Source organism: Peromyscus leucopus, chromosome 3 (genome assembly GCF_004664715.2).
Source record: "Peromyscus leucopus breed LL Stock chromosome 3, UCI_PerLeu_2.1, whole genome shotgun sequence".
Classification (NCBI taxonomy): Eukaryota; Metazoa; Chordata; class Mammalia; order Rodentia; family Cricetidae; genus Peromyscus; species Peromyscus leucopus.
Window position 1 is genome coordinate 137,259,329 of NC_051065.1, and position 20,386 is coordinate 137,279,714.

Consider the following 20,386-nt stretch of genomic DNA (forward strand, 5'->3'; position numbering starts at 1 on the left):
AGCCCGAGACTGAGAAAAAGATGATTTAAAGAATCACTTTCCGTAGGTTACCACAAAGGTTCAAGACTTGCTTGTACAAGTTTAAGCAAGTCACTAAATCCATTTGGATTTGATTTCTTTACCTGTGAAGTCACTCCACCTGGGAGTCAGCACAGAGCATCATGGGAAAAGATGTTGGTTTATCTCCCTATTCGATGTGATATCATGTTAGCTTCCTTCAGATTCAGTCCTAAACTCAATGTGTGTTAACTCTTAACTATCTCAAATAAAAACTATGCATGTGTTGTGAAGGTGCTATACCAGAAACAAGGATAGACACATTTTTGCCTTTCCACAATGTCAGAATTTATTGAATGGTGATAAATTTGTAAGGGACGTTGGTTTTGTTGGCTATAATTTGCCAAGTAGATGAAATTTCCCTAGGTAGCTGGCCAAGGCAAACTCAGATTCCTTTATTATGATTGTAACTGTATAATAAGTAGATCACACATTTATATCACACGGTAACTATAAATGTGTAGGTTACAGAATACCACTGGGGGTTAAAGAGGTCAAAATAGAGTTCAAGGAGTTCCCAAGAGTCCAAGTAGAAGGGTGACAGGGATATGTAGGGTATCTGGGAAGATACTGGACAAGGACCTTGCTGGAGGTCTGATACAGCTGCAGCTGTGGAGTCAAGCTGCAAGGTCAGAGTTGAGGTGAGCCTCAGGATCAAGTTGAACGCCAGAAGGGAGGTGTGTGAAGGCTGAGCCCCAGCATTTAAGCCAATGGGAGATGTGAGGTTGGGAAGGCTTTATAGGTGAAGGATAAGACTGAGTCAGGCAGATGAATGGGTAGATGAATTGGTGGCCAGTCCAGATGGGTGAATAGGTAGATGAATGGGTGGTTGAATGGATGGATGGCTGGGTGGATGAATGGAATGTTGAATGGATGGATAGATGGGTGGATGAATGGATGGTTGAATGTATGGCCAGTCCAGATGGAGGAATAGGCAAATGCACAGACAGCAATTCAAGTAGTCTGGTAATAAGTCCCCTGCCCCTGGTCCTGCCTTATGTGTCACTGCCTTGGCTTCATGCATTGGCCTTTCCTGCCATATCACAATTTCCTCTTTCTGTTCACTTTCTGGTTCCTTACTTAGCTCTAACCCTAAACATAGTCAATAGCCAAGATTTTGCTGGCACTAGTGTTTGAATGTTAGCATGCTCATTGTCTGTGCTCTATTTACTTCTTGTTTTTGTGATATAGTTAATAAGTCTGCAACTGAAATGAATTCTAGTTTAAGTAGCAAAAATCTTGGCTATAGGATAGACTTAATTTACATACCTCACCCTTTCTCCCTTTCTTGCCTTGTGGAATGTAGCTTGGGTGAGACCTCAGCCCCTCTAGAATGAAGACCTCTTGTCTGTGGTGACTGATGCTTGCAGCAGCCTCATCCACCACTCTGTCTTGGCTGATGGCACAAGCGCCCACAGCCATCAAAACACGGCTAGGTTAAATTACTGTCTGTGTGTCTGTCTCCCTTGAGGATGGCCTTGTGTCTCACTCACTTTTGTGTGCTCTGGGATTTCATGCTAAAGTTCCCAAGAAGATGTCCTTGGATATTTGTCAAAGAGAACCAACAACTCTTTTTGTTCTTGTGTGGTTTTTGGAGACAGGCTCTCTTTTAAAAATTATTTATTTTTAATTAACTATATTAATTTTAACTTGTTTTATGTGTATGGGTGTTTTTTATTATTATTATTTTAGATTTATTTATTATGTATACAGTGTCCTTGCATGCCAGAAGAGAGCACCAGATTTCACTATGGGTGGTTGTGAGCCACCATGTGGTTGCTGGGAATTGAACTCAGGACCTCTGAAGAGCAGTCAGTGCTCTTAACCACTGAGCCATCTCTCCAGCCCCAGTGTATGGGTGTTTTGCCGACGTGTACGTCTTGTGTACCACTTTCCTGCCTGGTGCCCGTGGAGGCTGGATAAGGATGTCAGGTCCACTAGGACTTCTGGTACAAATGTTTGTGAGCCATCCTGTGGGTGCCGGGAATCTCTCCGCAGGTCCTCTGCAGGAGCAACAGATGTTAGTATCCCCAAGCACCCCCCTCCTGCCCTAGCCCAGCCAACTCTTGATGCTAACTTGATCATTAGATGAAACACTCTCTTTTCCAGTGGGGATAATATTTACGAAAAATCCTATCACACATAGTTACCTGTTGTGTCTTGAGTAGTCCCAAGCTTGGGAAGAGCCATTTGAAAGCCCCTCCCCCAGAGCGCACTTGGAACATCTCTCTCACAGGTGGCAATAAATTCTAACTAACCCTTACTCACTGGAACCTGGAAAACATCTTAGGTCTCGAGAGGATTCCTTTGAAATCCAGACATCTCCATGAAAGGGCTACAATTTGCCTTGCTTCTGCTGACACTTTACAAGATTCATCTTCAGCAGAGAGAGCTAGGAGCAAGCAAATGCCTGGTCGGCTGAAGCTGCGTTTGGGTTGGAAGTGGAAGTATGGCTTGGAACAGAGGACTGCCTGCCTAACCTGGTGCTCTGAGCCACAGCTGCTGCAAGCCTCCAGCGAGCTCCAGCTTTGACTTCTCACTCTGCTCTTGTCCTCCTTATGTTTCTCTACTCCAGCTCCAGGCTGGAAGCTACTGCTCTCTCCAGAGGGCTCACTTTACCACCCAGCTCAGGTGTGTGGTGATATTTTATTTGTGCTCTGGTAAATAAAGCTTACTTGGAGATCAGAGGAAAAAAGCCAGCCACTATATTAAACATAGAAGTCAGGCAATGGTAGCACATGCTTTTAATCCTAGCATTTGGGAGGCAGAGAGTCATCCAGATCTCTGTGAGTTCAAGACCACACTGGGAACAGAGCTAGGCGTGATGGCACACAAGCCTTTAATCCCGGTACTTACCATGGAGGCCTGGAGATGTGTACAGACAGACAGGAAGTGATAGAGCTGGCCAGAAAGAGGAAGTGATGTAGCTGAGTGGAGAGGAAATGAGTTGGCAGAACAGAAAGGCTATAGGTGTGGGTATCCAGGAAGTAGTTCTCTTTTTGGCTGAGGATTTCAAGCAGTAAGAATGTGGATGGCTTCTTTCTGCTTCCCTGATCTCTCAGTTTTCACCCCAATATTTGGCTCTGAGTTTTACTTATTAATAAGGCCGTTTATCAATTGTCTTATACAGCCGAGCTGGGAAGGCTCATGTGTTCCCTTTGCCAGGCAGAGGGTGGGTGCTGGCTGCCTCCTCACCACACTGAAGTTGGCTACAGGCTTTCATTTGTTTGTTTTCTTTTTTGAGATAGGGTCTCCCAGCCAAGGCTGGCCTCAAACTGGAGCTTCCCTTGAACTTTGAAATTTTCTTTCTTTATTTTAATTTTTCATTCCTTTGAAAGTTTCGTACATTTATACCAAGTATATTGGTCATTTCTATCTACCAGCACTTCCCTCTAACTCTCCCTGGCACTCTCCACCATCTCCTTCTAACTTTGTGTCTTCTTTAACAAAATGGTATTAACGCCCCTCCCTCTAATTAGTGCTGTTGTTTGAAGATGTAACTATACAGTATGAGGAGAGATGTAAATAAAAGGGATACACTTAGGAAAAGGAGCTAAAGTGTCTCCATATGCCAATGCCGTTTACACATAAGAGACCCTGTAGACTCCACCCAAACCTCTCATAACTACAGCAGAGTGGCCCAGATACAAATGAACACAAGCCAGGGCCTTCTGGTGTACCAGCGATGAGCACTGGCTCCTCCTGCTCCCACAGCCAGGGTGCTGCAGTTGGTTACAGGTGGCAGCCCTTCCACGGCTTCCTGCATGCCAGGCAAGCCCTCTACTAACCGAACTTCACCAGGCTACTGGTTTTTTAAAAACTGGGTTTTGGTTTTCTGGTCTGCCGCACAGTGCATCCCAAATACTTTACTTTCATTTTCTCTCCCTATGGTGCTTCTGTTTATTTTCTGGGGCATAGACAACTTGCTAGTGTCCTAAACCACAGAAGAAAAAGGACCCCCCCCCCCCCCGGCCACTGGCAACCACTGATTGCCAATAGCTCCTTGGATCAATGTTTAATTTTGGATGGAAGTATTAAAATGAATTTTTTGAGTGTTTTTTCTTCTTTAAATTCTCAAATGGAGCTTGAGATTCAGACAATGTAAACAAGGATGGGTGGACAGTGGTGGGTCTCTTTCTGTCGTAAAAGATATGTTTGTTGCCTTTTGTGGTGGTTGATGAGTTGGCATCCTCATTTAGGGCACTTGTGACAGACGTAGATATAAGGTCTCAGGAAGGGATTGTGTGTCTTTGAGGAATGGAGTGGTCATTGAGCAACCAACAGTCATTTGTGGTTGTCACTGAAGACAGAGCTGGATGAAAAGTCTTGGGCTGGCTGTGGTCATTCAAGGTTCTTCAAGACTCACATCCAAACTTCCAGACACATCCTAGGGCTTCTGTAGATGATGTGTGTCTGTGCTGTGACTGGCTCACGATTAGCCTGTCACACTGGGTAAGGCCAGGCATCAGCAATACGACTTTTACATTGTCTTTCACTGGTACCTAGGAATCTCTCTGTGATTCCCAGGACTCACCCTGTGTGAGGCACCAGACCCTTAACTCTTGGCTTCTCAGAAATGCTCCCCATTTTCACCTCTGCTTTATGAAGCAGAGGCCAACAGCATTGCCTAATGCTTCTTAGCACTCAGCGTTATTGCATTTATAATGTTATTCAATTTAAAAATAAAAGTATTTCTGCTTTGCAACTCTTCTCCTCCCTCTCATTCAGCTGTTTAATAATGTCAAATGCTTAGAACTCAGATTAGAAAGCCTTACAATGCTCTCTGATTAAACCCTAATAAAAGCACCGTCAGGAGAATTTGTAATATAAGGCACACTAACTAACTATTGGAATCTTGATTTATATTTTGTAAGCCTAAAACTAATTTGAGGATTATGTCTTCAACTAAAAAAACTTTCTGGGCACTTTGGCAAAATATTAACAATAACAAATGAACTAAAAACATAATCTTGGGTAGCTTTGCTCATTCACACATTTATTATTTTTACTTTGTTTCTAAAACATGATTTGAGACAGTGTACTGTAATTCTTTAAAACCCCAGAAGAAAAATACCAGTAAAGACCAAGGAATGAAAGGCATTGAATAATTGTGCCTACAAACCTGGGCAGAGGAATTTTTTTTTTAATTTCCAGGCTGGGTTTAACTATGTAGCATTGGAGGAGATTGTGAGTCTTTGAGGGTCAGAGTTTTCACTGAACAGATAAACAATCATTTGTGGTTTTGACTTGCTGAAGACAGAGCTGGGCAAAAAGTTATGGTCTGGGTGTAGGTGTGTCCCTTCCCTGCCCCAGAGGGCTTCATGACCTACATTTGAGCTTCCAGACTCATCCTAGATCTTGCATAGATGATATGTGTCTGTGCAGTGACTAGAAATCATTGTATAGACCAGACTGCCCTCAAACTAGAGTTAGGACTGCCTTTTACCTTCTGAGTGCTGGGATTAAAGTCACACACACCACACTTGGTGAAAATGTCTGCTTTTTTAGCAACAAGACGTAATTCTGGGCTTCCTTTTAGCCAGGCCCCAGAATGAATCATATGAGGTCACACAGGTCTGACTCCTAATGTGAAGAAGAGCAGCAGAAAATGTGTTTCTGGAGTTCAACCCTAAGGAAAAAAATGTGAATTTCCAGGGGTGTTGGCCAAGATAGTGACTATATATTTAACAAAATAAAGTGTTTTTTTTTTGTATCATGTAAACTCATTTTTGATAGAAAATAAAGGCACAGTATTAAAACACATTTTCTGGAGACATTTCTGTAAAGGATAGAATAATATCCAGGTGTACAGTTTCCTAGTGAAAGGACATATTGCTTAAAGTTCTAACAAATATACGACAGGATCTATGTTATCCCAGGCAAGCTTTGAACTCATAATTCTCCTGCCTTAGTCTCCTGAGAAGCTTATAGGTCTGAGCCATCAAGCTGGGCTGAAAATTACCACCCCCAAAATCAGGTCTCACATGTCCTAGCTGCTTTCAATTGAAATTGTGCTGTGTGATCTTAAAACCCTGGCCTTTCCCTCTCTACCTGTGCAGTGCAGGGCTTAGTGATGACTGTCACTAGCCTGGTTTAGGTGGTCCTAGGGACTGAAAAGAGTTACAGTTCTTGGAGTCCATTTTAAACTTTAATAATCAAAATCAGGCTTTTGATTAGGAACTAACTCAGTAAAAAACAATTGAAATGGCTGGTGGGAGCCTTGCTTCCAGGTGCTATACATTGTAAATCATATTCATATACTTTATTTCCTTTTTTTGATACAAGGTCTTAGGTATTCCAGGCTGGTCTAGAACACTCTATGTAGTTAAGGATGATCTTGAACTTCTGATCCTCCTGCTTCCACTTCCCAAGTGCTGTAAGATGCCCCCCCCCCATGTGTGATGGTGTCATCTGGCCCAATCAGGTTAGATTTGAAAACAAGGAGACCTGATGTTGGTGTTACTGGGTAAGGAATACAGTCCCATGTCTTCTATAAAGACTCTCTGGTAAGTGTCCATGTTAACTTTTGAGTAGCACGAACACCTCTGTACAGCATTTGAGACTCCTTTTCCTACTCCAAGTGTGTGGTCCACTGCAGCTTTACAGGATCAGAGACGTTTACTCTAGGCAGAAAGATTCTTCAGGACCACTACAGTGCAATAGTTTCCTATGCCCTCACCACATAATATCAACAGTAAGAATTAGAAAAATTGATATTACCGTCATTTATTGGATACTGACTATTGACAAAGCCCATTGCTACAAAAACAATTAACTGCACAAAACAGAAAACCCAGAAATGAACAATTACAACTACCTAATATTTGACATTATAAAAAGAACACAGTAGAGACAAGACAGCCTGCTCAACAAATGATGCTGGGAAAACTGGACTTTCAGGTGTCAAAGAATGAAACTAGACCCTTGTCTCTCACCTTGTACAAAAATCAATTCAAAATGAATCACACTACCCCCCCCCATTTTCATTAATGTTATAGACTCTTTTAAAGATACTAACTTTTCTTTGACAGTTTCATACATGAATACAATGCATTCTGATTAATCTCACCCCTACCTTCTCTTATCTCCTTCCTACCCCTGCCAAACTCCCTGTCCTCAATCAAAGATCTGAAAATTCTGAAAATGCCAGGGGAAAAATACAGGGAAACACTTCAGGACACAGACACACAGGTGAGACTTTCTAAGGGGCTCTGGCAGCAGAGGAAATCATCAGAGGAAATGACCAGGGAGATGGCAGGAGATGAAAACCTTCTGCAGAGTGAAGAAATGATGACTAGAGTGAGTAACAGTTCACAGGGGCTGAAGCGGTGGCTCAGAAATTAAAGACGTGTGCTGCTCTTGCAGAGGACCCCAGTTCAAGTCCCCCCTTCCATGTCAGGCAGCTCAGGGTAGGAGGGGGTGTTGGTGGATCTGATACCTCCAACCATTTAAGATATCTGCACTCCCCTGCATAAGCCCACACACAGATCATGCACATACATATAATTAAAAATACTAAAATAAATTCTTTTCAAAAGAAAAGACAAAATTCAGAATGTGGAAAAAAAAATCTCCCATCAACTATATGGCTGGTAAGGTATTAATATCTAGGATCTATAAAGAACTGAAAAAAGATTAAGAGCCCCAAACCGAATTACCTAATCAACAAAGAGGTAATGAATTGAATAGACAATTCTCCAAAGAAAAGAATGAATATATACAGTAGATATATGACAAAATGTTTAACATCCTTAGCCATCAAGGAAATGCAAATTAAAATTGTAGCATGCATCTCTTTTACCACATTTAGAATGGCCATTATCAAGAAAGGAAACAAGCACAAATGTTGGCTGAGATGTGGAGAAAGAGGGGTTCTTATACACTGCTGGGGAAATGTAACTTGCTGCATTATGGAAACCAATGTGGGACTTGCCTGAAAAGTTTAAAGTAGATTTCCATCTACGTCACACCTGGGTATGTCCTATGAAGGATCTAATAGGTACTTGCACAACCATGCTTATTGTGATATTGTTCACAATAGCGAGGGAAGAACCAGACTAGAACTACCTGCTGATAAAGAATGGAAAAGAAACTGGGCTACATGTATAAAATGGAGTTTTATTAAGTTATAGAGAACAGTGAATTTGGGGCGAGGGGAATGACTCATGGGTAAAGGTGCTATATTAGTTAGGGTTTCTACTGATGTCATAAAACATTGACCAAAACCAGCTTGGCAAAGAAAGGTTTGTTTAGCTAACATATCTGAGGTCACAGGGAAGTCAAGGCAGGAACCTGGAACCAGGAATTGAAGCAGAAGTCATAGAGTAATTCTGCCTATAGGCTTGCTACTCATGGCTTGCCCAGTCTGCTTTATTATATTATACCTCCCAAGACCACTTGCCTAGGGGTGACACCACCCACAGTGGGCTTGGCCCTCCCACATCAATCATTAAACAAGAAAATGCCCTACAAACTTGTCTATAGACAATGTGATGGAGACCCTTTCTGAACTGAAGATCCTTTTCCTAAATAACTCTAGCTTGTGTCAAGTTGACAAAAAAACCAAACAAACAAAAACAAAAACAGAAAACACCAGAACAGGTGCTTATTCTGTAAGCATAAGTACCTGAATTTGAATCCTCAGCACCCACACAAAGTCAGGCATGGCTATGTGTGTCTGTAACCCCAACACAGGAGGACTGAGACAGGCAGATACTGAGAACTCAAACGCCAGCCAGACTAGCTGAGGTGAAATGGTGAGCTTCCAGTTTAGTGAGAGCCCTACCTCAGGGCATTAAAGTGAGAAGCCAAGAGAAAGGCACCAGATATCTTGACATCCTGCTGTGGCCTCTGCAGGTGTAGTGATGTGTATGCATCACACACACACACACACACACACACACACACACAGAGATACACAAACACAGACAGACAGACAGACACACACACACAGATAGACACACACACAGACACACACAGACACACACACACAGATACACAAACACAGACAGACAGACAGACACACACAGATACACACACATACATACACAAACAGACAGACAAACACACACAGATACACACACACAGACTCACACAGACACAGATACACAAACACAGACAGACACACACAGATACACAAACACAGACAGACAGACACACACAGATAGACACACACAGACACAGATACACACACACAGAGACACACACACAGAGATCACGAAAGAAGAAAGATGTGTATTTGGAGTGATGCCAGCGGGTAGGGGTAGAGAGACAAGGAAGAGGGTACAAATGTGAGCTAAGTACAGTAGATATGAAAATGTCACAAGGAAACACATTACCATGTACCATTTTTGTGTAACTAAAAACTTAAAAACAAAAATGGCAAATGTTTAATGTCATAAACATGCCAAGCAGAAGCAAGGCCCCATGCTAAGGCATTTGCCCTTTCCCCTCTCCTAGATGTGAGGTATTCTGGGCCCCACTTTACAGATGAAATTGGGGCTTGGAGAAGTTTATTGTATGGAGTTTCCCAAGACTGTTCATCTGGCACTTGCAAAATCAGAACTCCATCTAAGGTACTCCAATACCATGCACTGTCTCCTGAAACGATGGTGTGTAAGGTGTATGTTGCAGGAACTCACCAAACGTCAAATTCTCCAGTGTTACCTCTCATCCACTGAGTCAAACCTCTGGTGTGGGGCCAGCAATGTGTTCCAATATCTTGCCAGTTGGATCTGACGTATACAGGAGTTTCATAACCACAACTCACACTTTTCTCCTCCCCACATAAGCTGTCTGCTGTCAATTCCAGGAACTTAGAGAGAGCATGCTTGGAAAATAGCAATCTTTTACAACACAGGTTGCCATAAACAGCATCACGTATGAAGTATTCTTAGCAGGAAGCAACATACAAAATGAAACAATCTCTCTCTCTCTCTCTCTCTCTCTCTCTCTCTCTCTCTCTCTCTCTCTCTCTGTGTGTGTGTGTGTGTGTTATACTCACTCCACAACCAACCAATTAACCAATCAACCAATCAATCAACCAACCAACCAACCAACCAACCAACCAACCAACCAACCAACCAAAAAAGCCAAACTTGGGTCCAATGGAGCCGGTGGTTTGGCCTGTTGACTGGCCATACAGGAGACTGAGAACATGGTCAATAGGGGATGCAGTCTGCAGAACCCAGAGACATGCTACAGGGTTGACTTGCTTTCTTTAGTAAGTTGGGGTTGAAAAATATAGGCCTGAGACATATAGTTGTAGGTGAGACTTGAACCTTGTTTTAGTTTTGCTTTATTTTTATGTTTTAGATGAACAATTTTTTGAATTCTGTGACAGTGTATACGTCTGTCTGTGAGTCCATGCATGTATGAATGCAGTACCCACCACGTTCAGAAGAAGGCAATGGATCTCTTAGTGTTGCAAACCGAACCCAGGTCATCTGTGAGAGCAGTTTGTATTCATACCTGCTGGACCATCTCTGCAGACTCCAAGCCCCATTTTTCAAGACAGGGTCTCACTCTGTAGCCCAGACTGGCCTCAAAATCATGACAATTCTCCTGCCTTACTCTCTCAAGTGTTGGGGATATAGGCATGGATTCTATTTAAGAATGAATTAAACCAATGTGAACACATAGGGTGATCAAGTAATTATGGGCATTGAATGATTTACAAAATGGTAATTTTTTAATTAAAAAGTATTCTTCTGTTGAATGCATGTGTGTGCAGTGTGTGTGTGAATGTGGGTGTGCCACAGTGAGTGTGTGTGGAGGTCAGAGGAAAATAATTGTGACTCAGTCCTTTCCTACTACTGTGGGCCCCAGGGATCCAACTCAGGTCTTCAGGAAATTGGTGGACCTGCTGAGTCATGTTGTCAGCCCCCAAATGCTAAACTTTAAAGCTACAATAACAGTATTATGATTTTTTTCTTTTAAAGTTATTTTTAAATTAAAAATAATTTATTTTATTTTATGTGTGAGTGTTTTATCTAAATGTATGAATGTGTACCATGTGTATGCTTGGTGTAGAGAAGTTCAGAAGAGGGCATTGGATTCCCTGGAACTGGAGTTATGACTGATTGTGAACACCATGTGGGTATTGGGAATCAGCTCTGGGTTCTCTTCAAGAGCAGCTGAGCTTGGGGGAGTGGGAGATCCCAGCTGGATCAAGAACAGAGAGGGAGAACAAGGAACAGGAGACCATGGTAGATGAAGATCACATGAGAATAGGAAGAAGCAAAGTGCTAGAGAGGCCCACATAAATCCACAAAGGTGCCCCCACAATAGACTGCTGGCAATGGTCTAGAGACAGCCTGAACTGATCTACTCTGGTGATAGGATGGCCAAACACCCTAATTGTCATGCTAGAAACCCCATCCAATGACTGAGGGAACCAGATGCAGAGATCCAGGGCTAGGCCCCGGGTGGAGCTCCGGGAGTCCAATTGGCAAGAAAGAGGAGGGTTTATATGAGTGAGAATTGTTGAGACCAAGGTTGGATAAAGCACAGGGACAAATAGCCAAATGAATGGAAACACATGAACTATAAACCAATGGCTGAGGGCCCCCAAATGGATCAGTCCCTCTGAATAGGTGAGACAGTTGATTGGCTTGATCTGTTTGGGAGGCATCCAGGCATTGGGACCGGGTCCTGTGCTCAGTACATGAGTTGGCTGTTTGAAACCTGGGGCTTATGCAGGGACGCTTGGCTCAGCTGGGAGAAGGGACTGGACCTGCCTGGACTGAGTCTACCAGGTTGATCTCAATATTCGGGGGAGTCTTGCCCTGGAGGAGATGGGAATGGGGGGGGCAAGGCGGTGGGGGGGGGGCGGGAGGGGGGAGAACAAGAGAATCCGTGGCTAATATGTAGAATTAAATTATATTATAAAATAAAACAAACAAACAAAAAAAGAATTTAAAAAAAAAAAAAGAGCAGCTGAGCTGTCTCTCCAGCCCCTCTTCTAAAGTTTTTATTTATCTGGATAAACACACTAGGATTGTTACTTAAATAGCAGTTCCAGGAATCAAGTTTCTCGGTTTAATGAGCATTATGTTCTGGTTGCCCCCACACCAAAACACGTCTCCCCTTTTCTAGAATCTACCCAGATTTGCACTTAAGTATCCGCATGCTTGTGTTTCACGCAGCCCAAATGATGGGGTCTGTGGTTCAGACCCTATTTCTTAGCCTCAAACTCTAACTATAATTTCTAGTTTGAAGATGGGCCAGCTTGGCAGGAAGCAAGTTTTCTGGAGGCTTCTAGAGGAAAACAAATTCTTCTTCTTTGGGCCATAGACATGGTAGCCAGAACCTAAGATGATGTCTCAGTTTCCATGGCCTAGGGCAAACTATGTTGAATCAGGGCCGATCTATGTGGAAACTAGGATACTGTAGAAGTAATGATGTGTGACTTACATTGTTTTAAAGACAAAGTTTCATTATGTAGCTCAGGCTGGTCTTAAATTCACAATCTTTCTTCCTCGCCTACTAGAGCTGTTCCTGGGTTATAGGTGTGCACCACATTCCACTATGATGTGTGACTTCAATGGTTTTTCTTTTTACATTTATTTCCAAGTTGGGGGGAGAGAATGACTGCACATGTCTGTGCATACCTGTTAGCCAGAGTACAACTTGAGGGAGCTGTTTTTTTTTCCTTTCGATGTTTGGGTTTGGGGAATTGAAGGCAGGTCACCAGGCTTGACAGCATGTACCTTTAGCCACTAAGGCATCTGGCTTTTTTTTTTTTTTTTTTTTTTTTTTTTTAAAGATTTATTTATTTATTATGTATACAGAAGTGGGTGCCAGATCTCATTACAGATGGTTGTGAGTCACCATGTGGGTGCTGGGAATTGAACTCAGGACCTGTGGAAGAGCAGTCGGTGCTCTTAACCTCTGAGCCATCTCGCCAGCGGCATCTGCCTTGTTCTTGATGACTAAAAGATATTGCAGCTTTGTCCTTATGTTCCTGCTCTGGGAATAGCCAGATGCTGTGTCATAGAGATGCTGGAGACACCAGGAAGTCCACATAGGCAGGCATCAACTTGCACATGAACCTCATTTGGAGGAGGGCCTTCTAGCTCTGGTATAGTCTTCAGTGTCTGCAGCTTTGATTGACATATGATTGCAACCTTATAAGAAATGATCTCACCAGAATCCCACAACCAAATCCTAGGAGGATTCCATATCCATAGCAACCAAGTTGACAGATAACTTTGTGGTTTCAAGGTACTAGCTTTGGTGTGGTATTTTTGTGCATATAAATAATAACAATAATAGAGGACAAAGCTGGATCCTAGAAAGCCATGAGAAGGCATCTTGTGACCATGGGAGGGAAAGAATTTTGGATGGAACTTCCATTTTAGAAGGCAAACCATGAAACTGGAAAGAAATTGACTCTTCATTTCTCTTCAATGATGTCAACCTTATTTTGGTACTTTACTGGTCAAGTGCAGTTGTAAAGTCTAACATGGGCTTGTGTAATTTTTTTGTCTGCTTGGAGTAGGACATTTGACAATTTTGGTGGTCTAAATAGACAACAGTTTGCATGCTAGAACAAGCACAAAGAGTAATAATTAATGGATAGAAAGGTGATCCTTTGTACTGATCTTTATACTTAATACAAATAGCCTATTACATTATCTTGCCAGGGATGCTCAGATTACCACAAACTGGGTGACTTAATACAAAAAAATTTAGTACTCAAATTCTGGAAGCCAGAAGTTCAAAATCAAGTCACTGGTATGTTTGGGTCTTAATGAATACACTGAAGAGTCCATTCCTTGCTTGTTTTCTAGCTTCTAATTGTGACCAGGATCCTTGTGTAGATGTAATTCTTATTAAATAAGAAGCACAGAGCCAAATGCAGAGTTAAAAGCCCAAGAGGTCAGAGTAGTAACTAAGAGCTAAAAACCCTTTCTTACCCTTTGCTGCTGCTGTCGTCCTTCCCCTCAGAAAGAGACCTACTTCCTGTGTGTCTGTCCTTTTATTGACTTTCTGTTTTGCCTTCTCATTGGTTGTAAACCCAACCACATGACCTCCTCGTCACTGCCTGTATATACAGACCTCCAGGTCTTCTATGGTTGGTATTGAGATTAAAGGCATGTGTCTCCATGCTGGCTGTATCCTTGAACACACAGAGATCTGTCTGTCATGTTATCTGGATTAAAGATGTGTGCCACCACCGCCCAACTTCTGCTATGGCTTGCTGTTAGCTCTGACCCCCAGGCAACTTTATTTATTAACATACAAATAAAATCACATTTCAGTACAAATAAAATATCACCATACCCTTGACATTCCCTAGCTTATGCATGCGCTCTCAAGACTGCTGCCTCTTTTGTTGACACGAATTTCCTTGTGTGTGCTGATACATCTTTCTTATAAGGGTATCAGTCCCTAGACTGAGGAAGTCCCGAAACCTGGTATGACTTCATTTTAACTAATTATATCTGCAGACTCTATTTCTACAGAAAGTCACATTCTAGATTCTGAGTGCACATGAATTTAAGGGACACTTTCTACCTGGTACAGTCATCTTTTACTCAACAGATACTTTTGAAGGTAAAATTCAATGCTGGTAATTACGGGTAGAGTGATGAATAAGAAAGGCGTGATTCATAGCCTATATGGGGGTTTACAGTTGGCATCGTCTACATGAGTGCAATGGTTGCATATGTAGTACAACCGACAGAGGAAGCACCAAAGGTGATTATCTCACATGAAAGGAGATGTAGAAAGTTTGTGGTGGAGGTGGTGAGAATGCTTAGAAAGACCTCCTTGTGGATGGAATACCAAGTGACGAATATAAAGACAGAAGACTGCAAACAGACTTGCATTTCAGGAATAGTCAAGCATGCTGGACACTGAGAATCCCCTACTCAGGGACCCCAGCTGATCAGTCACTTACAGGGGCATTCTGCATGGTCTGGATGATCTACAACAGCCGTACTTTGGGTTTTGAATGAGCTGAGTTTCTTCAGTGTGTAGCTATCCACGCTTAAAAAAATAAACAGCAGGTAGCAGGTAGATAGGTAGCCAAACACTATCAAATCAGGTAATTAAAATGCCTAGCAGAAGCTGACTGGGGAAGCTGAGACAGTAGTTCAGGTTCTTGACTGAGCTTCCTCTTCATGGCTGAACTTCCCAGAGCTGACTTTCTGCATCTTTTCCCTGCTGCAGGCAACTTTATTTCATGGGATAAACAATGGGAGCATCTGCTGGAAATGGTTCATCTTCTAGCTGTCCTCAAGGACATAGCATCCTTACTGATTTTCTATTCTCTTCCCTCTCTGTAACAGAGTTGGGGGGCTAGCCCATTTCCAGACCTTGGATGGCTTTGAGCCAAATATGCTTGAGTTTGAAATGGGCCAGGGGGCACAACCCCATTCCCAGAGCAGCTTCTCAGTGAGTTCAAACAGCAACAGCAATTTATTAACATAGCACACATTGATGGGGACATCAGCCCTTTGCCCTGCCACATGGGGCAGAAAGCTCCTCAGGCCTGAGCCTCTCTACCCATCTGAACACACGAGGCCCCTTTCTATCCCTGAGCTGAGTCAACTAAATAAAACAAGTTGTTTGGGTCTGGTTTAGACTTCTCTCCCCTCACAGCAAGCCTCCTTTAACTTCTCCAGGTCAGGACTGTTTTCTGCTGCAATGCAGATCCAGTGCTCAGCAGTTTCAGTGTCAATTTCTTTCCCATCGCATTTCGGGAGGCCACCTTTCTCTTGCAAACAGCTTGAGAGCATGTGGCCCACATTCAGTGTTTTCTGTGAGGCAAAGGCAGAGACATGTTTCCGTTGCTAATCCTCATCAGCCAAGGGGAGAAATGGTAAAAGGTGCATTTTTCCTTTTAATTGAGATATAGTAATTGTGCATATTTACAGAACACCGTGTGCCATTTCAATAGACTCATGCCATGTGGAATGATCAGATCAAGGTAATTGGCATATCCATCACTGCAGACATAGATCAGTTCTTTGTGTTGGGAACATTCACGATCTGGCAGAGGAAGCTTTTAAAAACAGTATCTTTTCTTCAGTTAAAAAAGAAAGGAGACAGATAGTCCATAATAACATTTGAAAATATCACAACCGGAAAAAAAAAATGGTAAGAAGATTTGAGCTCATTCTCAGGAAAGGGCTGGTAGGTTTTTAGCATTTGGCTCCTTGGCAGAGTTGGTAAAATAAATATTTAAAGTGATTCGATGGGAGATTTTGGCTTTGAGGCATCTTGGAGATCACTGATATCCCCATGGCGATTCTTACCAGATAGTCCACAGTCCTTTCTTCCCAGAACTGTTATTTTATTTTCTTTACTTTTAATATACATTTAAAAATTATTATTATTATATGAGACAGGATTTCGTGGATCCCAGACTGGCCTCAAACTATGTAGCAGAGGCTAGCCTTAAACTCCTGAGCCTCTCGAGGGCAGAGATTATAGACATGCACCATCGCACTTGGGTCCTTTCACCTACTTTCAGTGACCGTTGCTCTCCACCTGCCTTGGTGTGCATATCTACACTACCCAAGCTCGGTTCCATCCCTCAGTGCTTCTCCTCATTTGTGGCCACTGAACTCCTAAGAACCCAGTGGCCCAAGTCTCCGAAAGACACGGACCATGTGGTATCGGAAGTAGGGTCCTGTCCCTTACTCCCGAGCTCTGGCTTCTGGGTCTTTTTCAAAAGGTTATGCATGTCTTAATCACATAGAAAAGAAAAAAAAAAAAACTTAAAGCCGTTTTCATTCGTTGTCTCCGGTCTAAAAATAGGGTGACAGAGGGATCGTGGGATAAGCAGCCAGAGCAAGGAGAGTCGGTTACCACAGTAACCAGTGAGCCATTTCACTGCGTTTGCCTTGACTGTGATTTCTGGGAGTCTTTCCCCCTTTCCTTCTCTTGTGCGTGGGGTGGGGGTAGGTGGTGGGGGCATTTTTAGATTATATAATATAGAGCCAGATTTCTTACTTCCGGCATCAAACTGTCTTCATGAAATTGTTCTTTGTGTAACCCCCTCCCCAAACAGCCCAGGGCTAGTTGACTTTGCTGGAATCCAAAGATTATGACCACACCCATTTTTGACTTATGTAAGTGTCTTTTTTGAATACATCTCCATTTTTTTATAATTAATTTTTAAAGTTAGCATACAAAGTGATGACTTTCATTACGACATTTCCAGATGCACCTGTCATTAAACTCTGTTTTAATTCACCCTTTCCTTTACTATCCAAAATCACTTTCCCTTCAGCTTTCTGGTCACACACATTCCATTACTCTCTCTCTGGACTCCCTTCAGATCTCTTCCTTGCCTCTCAAGTGCCCCTTTGTAGTTTCATGACATACTCACATGTACACACATATGTGCACACATGTACAAACTTACACCTGTGTGTACTTGAATTCACATGCATGTACTCAGGCATACACATGCACACCCATGTGGCACACACACATGAGTGCACACACTCACACACACATACACACACACACACACACACACACACACACACACACACACGCACACAGGTCCACACATAGGGCCAGCTAAACTGCTTTAAAGTGGGCCTGGTTCTGAGGTGGTCACCTCAGGCTCCACCCTCTCCGAGACTGCAGCTTCCAGACTCGGACACAAGCCCTTTTTATACAGCCATGAAGGAAACAGCCTTGGGTTTGAATTCTGCACCAGCCACCATCTTGGGTGAAAATTACTTAATACTTGTGCGCTTGCCGTATGGCCAGAAGAGAGAGCATGCAGAAAGCCATCAGTGTGGTTTCTAGAATTAGACACTTAATAAAGGTTAATTTTACCCCGTGTTCCCTTTCTGTTATCCCCTTTTGTCTGGTTGGCTATTGTAGGTTGTCTCAAGCTAGTCGGTAATTTAAAAATGCCACATATATTGTCGGGGCCACCCTCTCCTGCTCTTCACTCACATAGCGGGAACCACCCTCTTCTGTCTCTCTTTTGATCTTATTTTCTATGCATAGTCCTCATCCCGCTCCCCCTCCCACTGCCTGTGGCCTCATGTGGCACACAGTTCCTGGTCCCGGCCACTTTTCATCTAAATACTTCTCTGTTCTTTTCATGAAGAGCTCAGTAGGTGCTTGGATAGCTCATCAGGTTGAAATCAAAATGTAAAAATGTGTTCAATGGATCCAAATAGGTTAAAGTGACGCATGATAGGCTCCAATCTTTATTGCTTATTAGGGTGATGAAGTGTGAATGAGAAGCTGAATGGGAGTGTATTAGTGGGAAATAATTCCTTACCTGCAGTGAGAGAAATCCTGCCTGGGCTTACCTAGGTCGGGGGGGGGGGTGGGGGGGGGGGGTGGGTGTGAGGGCAGGAGGCTGTGGAAAAAGCATTTGCTATGCAAACCTGAGTGAGGAGCTGGGTGTAAGTCCTTAGACCCCACATAAAAGCCTGATGCACAGAGGAAGGATGTATAACCCAGTGCCCTGCAGGGGGAAGGGAGGCAGAGACAGGAAACCAGAAGTGCATGGGCCAGCTGGTCTGGTCATGCAGCAGAAGGACCGCAAAGACACCCTGCCTCAAAGAAAGGGGAAGGGGAAGACTGACCTTGTCCTCTGACCTCCGTACATGTGCAGTGCACACACACACACACACGCACACACACACACACACACACACACACACACACACGAGTAGGAGAGGCCAGGCGAACCTCAGAGACCCAGTAGCTTCAGAACTTGTGTATATTAACTCTTTTCTGAGTGGCTTTGTTCTCGCCTACAAGTGGCTTTCTTGGATTGGTAACGTGGCCTCTACTTGACCTTTTCTACCTTCTAAGACCCAAGGACAGATAAGGGCTAGGGAGATGGCTCAGTGGGTAAGTGCAAGATGGATGATGGTCTTGGACATTCACTTTGGCTGGAAGAATGGAGTTGGCTGGGTGATGTCTGAGATGAATCGCTACCAGAATGACATGACTCAAATCAGGGTGGGTGGGTGGGTTTCCCAAAGAACTATAACCAGAGTATGAGGGATCAGTTCTGCCTCCACTGGCACCCCAAAGGCCAATGAGTGGGGACAGACACTGACTTGAAGCTGTACTTTACAGAGTTGACCTTCTGAGAAGGCAATAGGTAACAGTCCTAAAGTTAGGGAGAAGGGGGCAGGGGTGGGCGGGACAAAGGCAGTCAGTCACTCTGGAGCTCAGGCTCACCTCCTGGGTCAGACGGTCTACTTCCCTGAGACTGTGATGTCTCTCTCATGGTCCTGCACTCTTCGTTCTCTGGATGTTTGGGCGCAGGCACTTCTTGGCACAGTCTTGTTAGCATTGGCTGGCATCAACCTTGTGCTCCTTTTGATGAGTCTAGTCAGTGTGTGTCACCACTCTAGTTGGCAGAATGAACCTGGGAGAGTTGAACCTAAAACTGAGGAAGACTAAAGTCTTATGCAATAGCCAACTTCATGCAGAGCGTCAGATAGTTTATATTCTGAGGGCATTCTGAGGGTTAAGCAAGGTCATATGAGCAAAGTTCACATGACTTCCAGCTGTGGACAGTCACAAGGGCAAGGGCACATGAGTTTAGGCTGTGTACAGTCATGAGGATAACTGTGCTTGAAGACATCATCTGAATAGTAAGATAATGAAGTAAACCCATTTCTACTTACTCCACCAGGGAGGGGCATGAAAGCACATTCCAAGAACAATCTCATGATTTGAGGAACCAGAACTCTTGTCTTGTTTTCCTGGAGTTTTCTTACAAGCCTCTAGAATTCTCCTCATGCAGCTTCATTCATGGACAAGATTAGCTGGTATCAGTCTTGTGTTCCTCTAGGGGCATCTGGGACGTACATGTGCTTGTGTGTGTGTGTGTGTGTGTGTGTGTGTGTGTGTGTGTGTGTGTGTGTGTGTGAGAGAGAGAGAGAGAGAGAGAGAAGAGAGAGAGAGAGAGAGAGAGAGAGAAAATGTATGAGTATGTGTGTGTGTTCCCTCAGTACAAACAAATCATCAACAATGTAATTGTGCTATTTATAACATATACCTAGAGATTCCTTTCTACAACATGGAGTACATATGTGTCTTCATAATACGGAAGGTAACAGTGCCTCACACATCTCTCCCATCCCCTATCAAAGATATGGATCACTGGTCAAAGGGACAACAGGGTCACTGGGATGTATACATTTGCTGTGATAAAACACCAGGTTTCCTCCTTCTGTGTGACTCTAGTTTGTGTTAAGCTGACAAAAACTAACTGAACAACTTGTGTGTATCTGAGTGTGGGTTTGTGCACATGGATACAATGTCCTTGGAGGCCAGAAGAGGGCATCAGATTTCTATGTTGTTTTGCTTTTCATTTAAGTTT

At 43.2% G+C, this 20,386-nt stretch overlaps 1 long non-coding RNA gene across 2 annotated transcripts in view; it reads left to right on the top strand.

Moving 5' to 3' along the window:
* The window catches only part of LOC119087651, an 86,655-nt gene that overhangs the window by 23,791 nt on the left and 42,478 nt on the right, over positions 1 to 20,386 (top strand). The gene's annotated exons all lie outside the window — the stretch shown is intronic.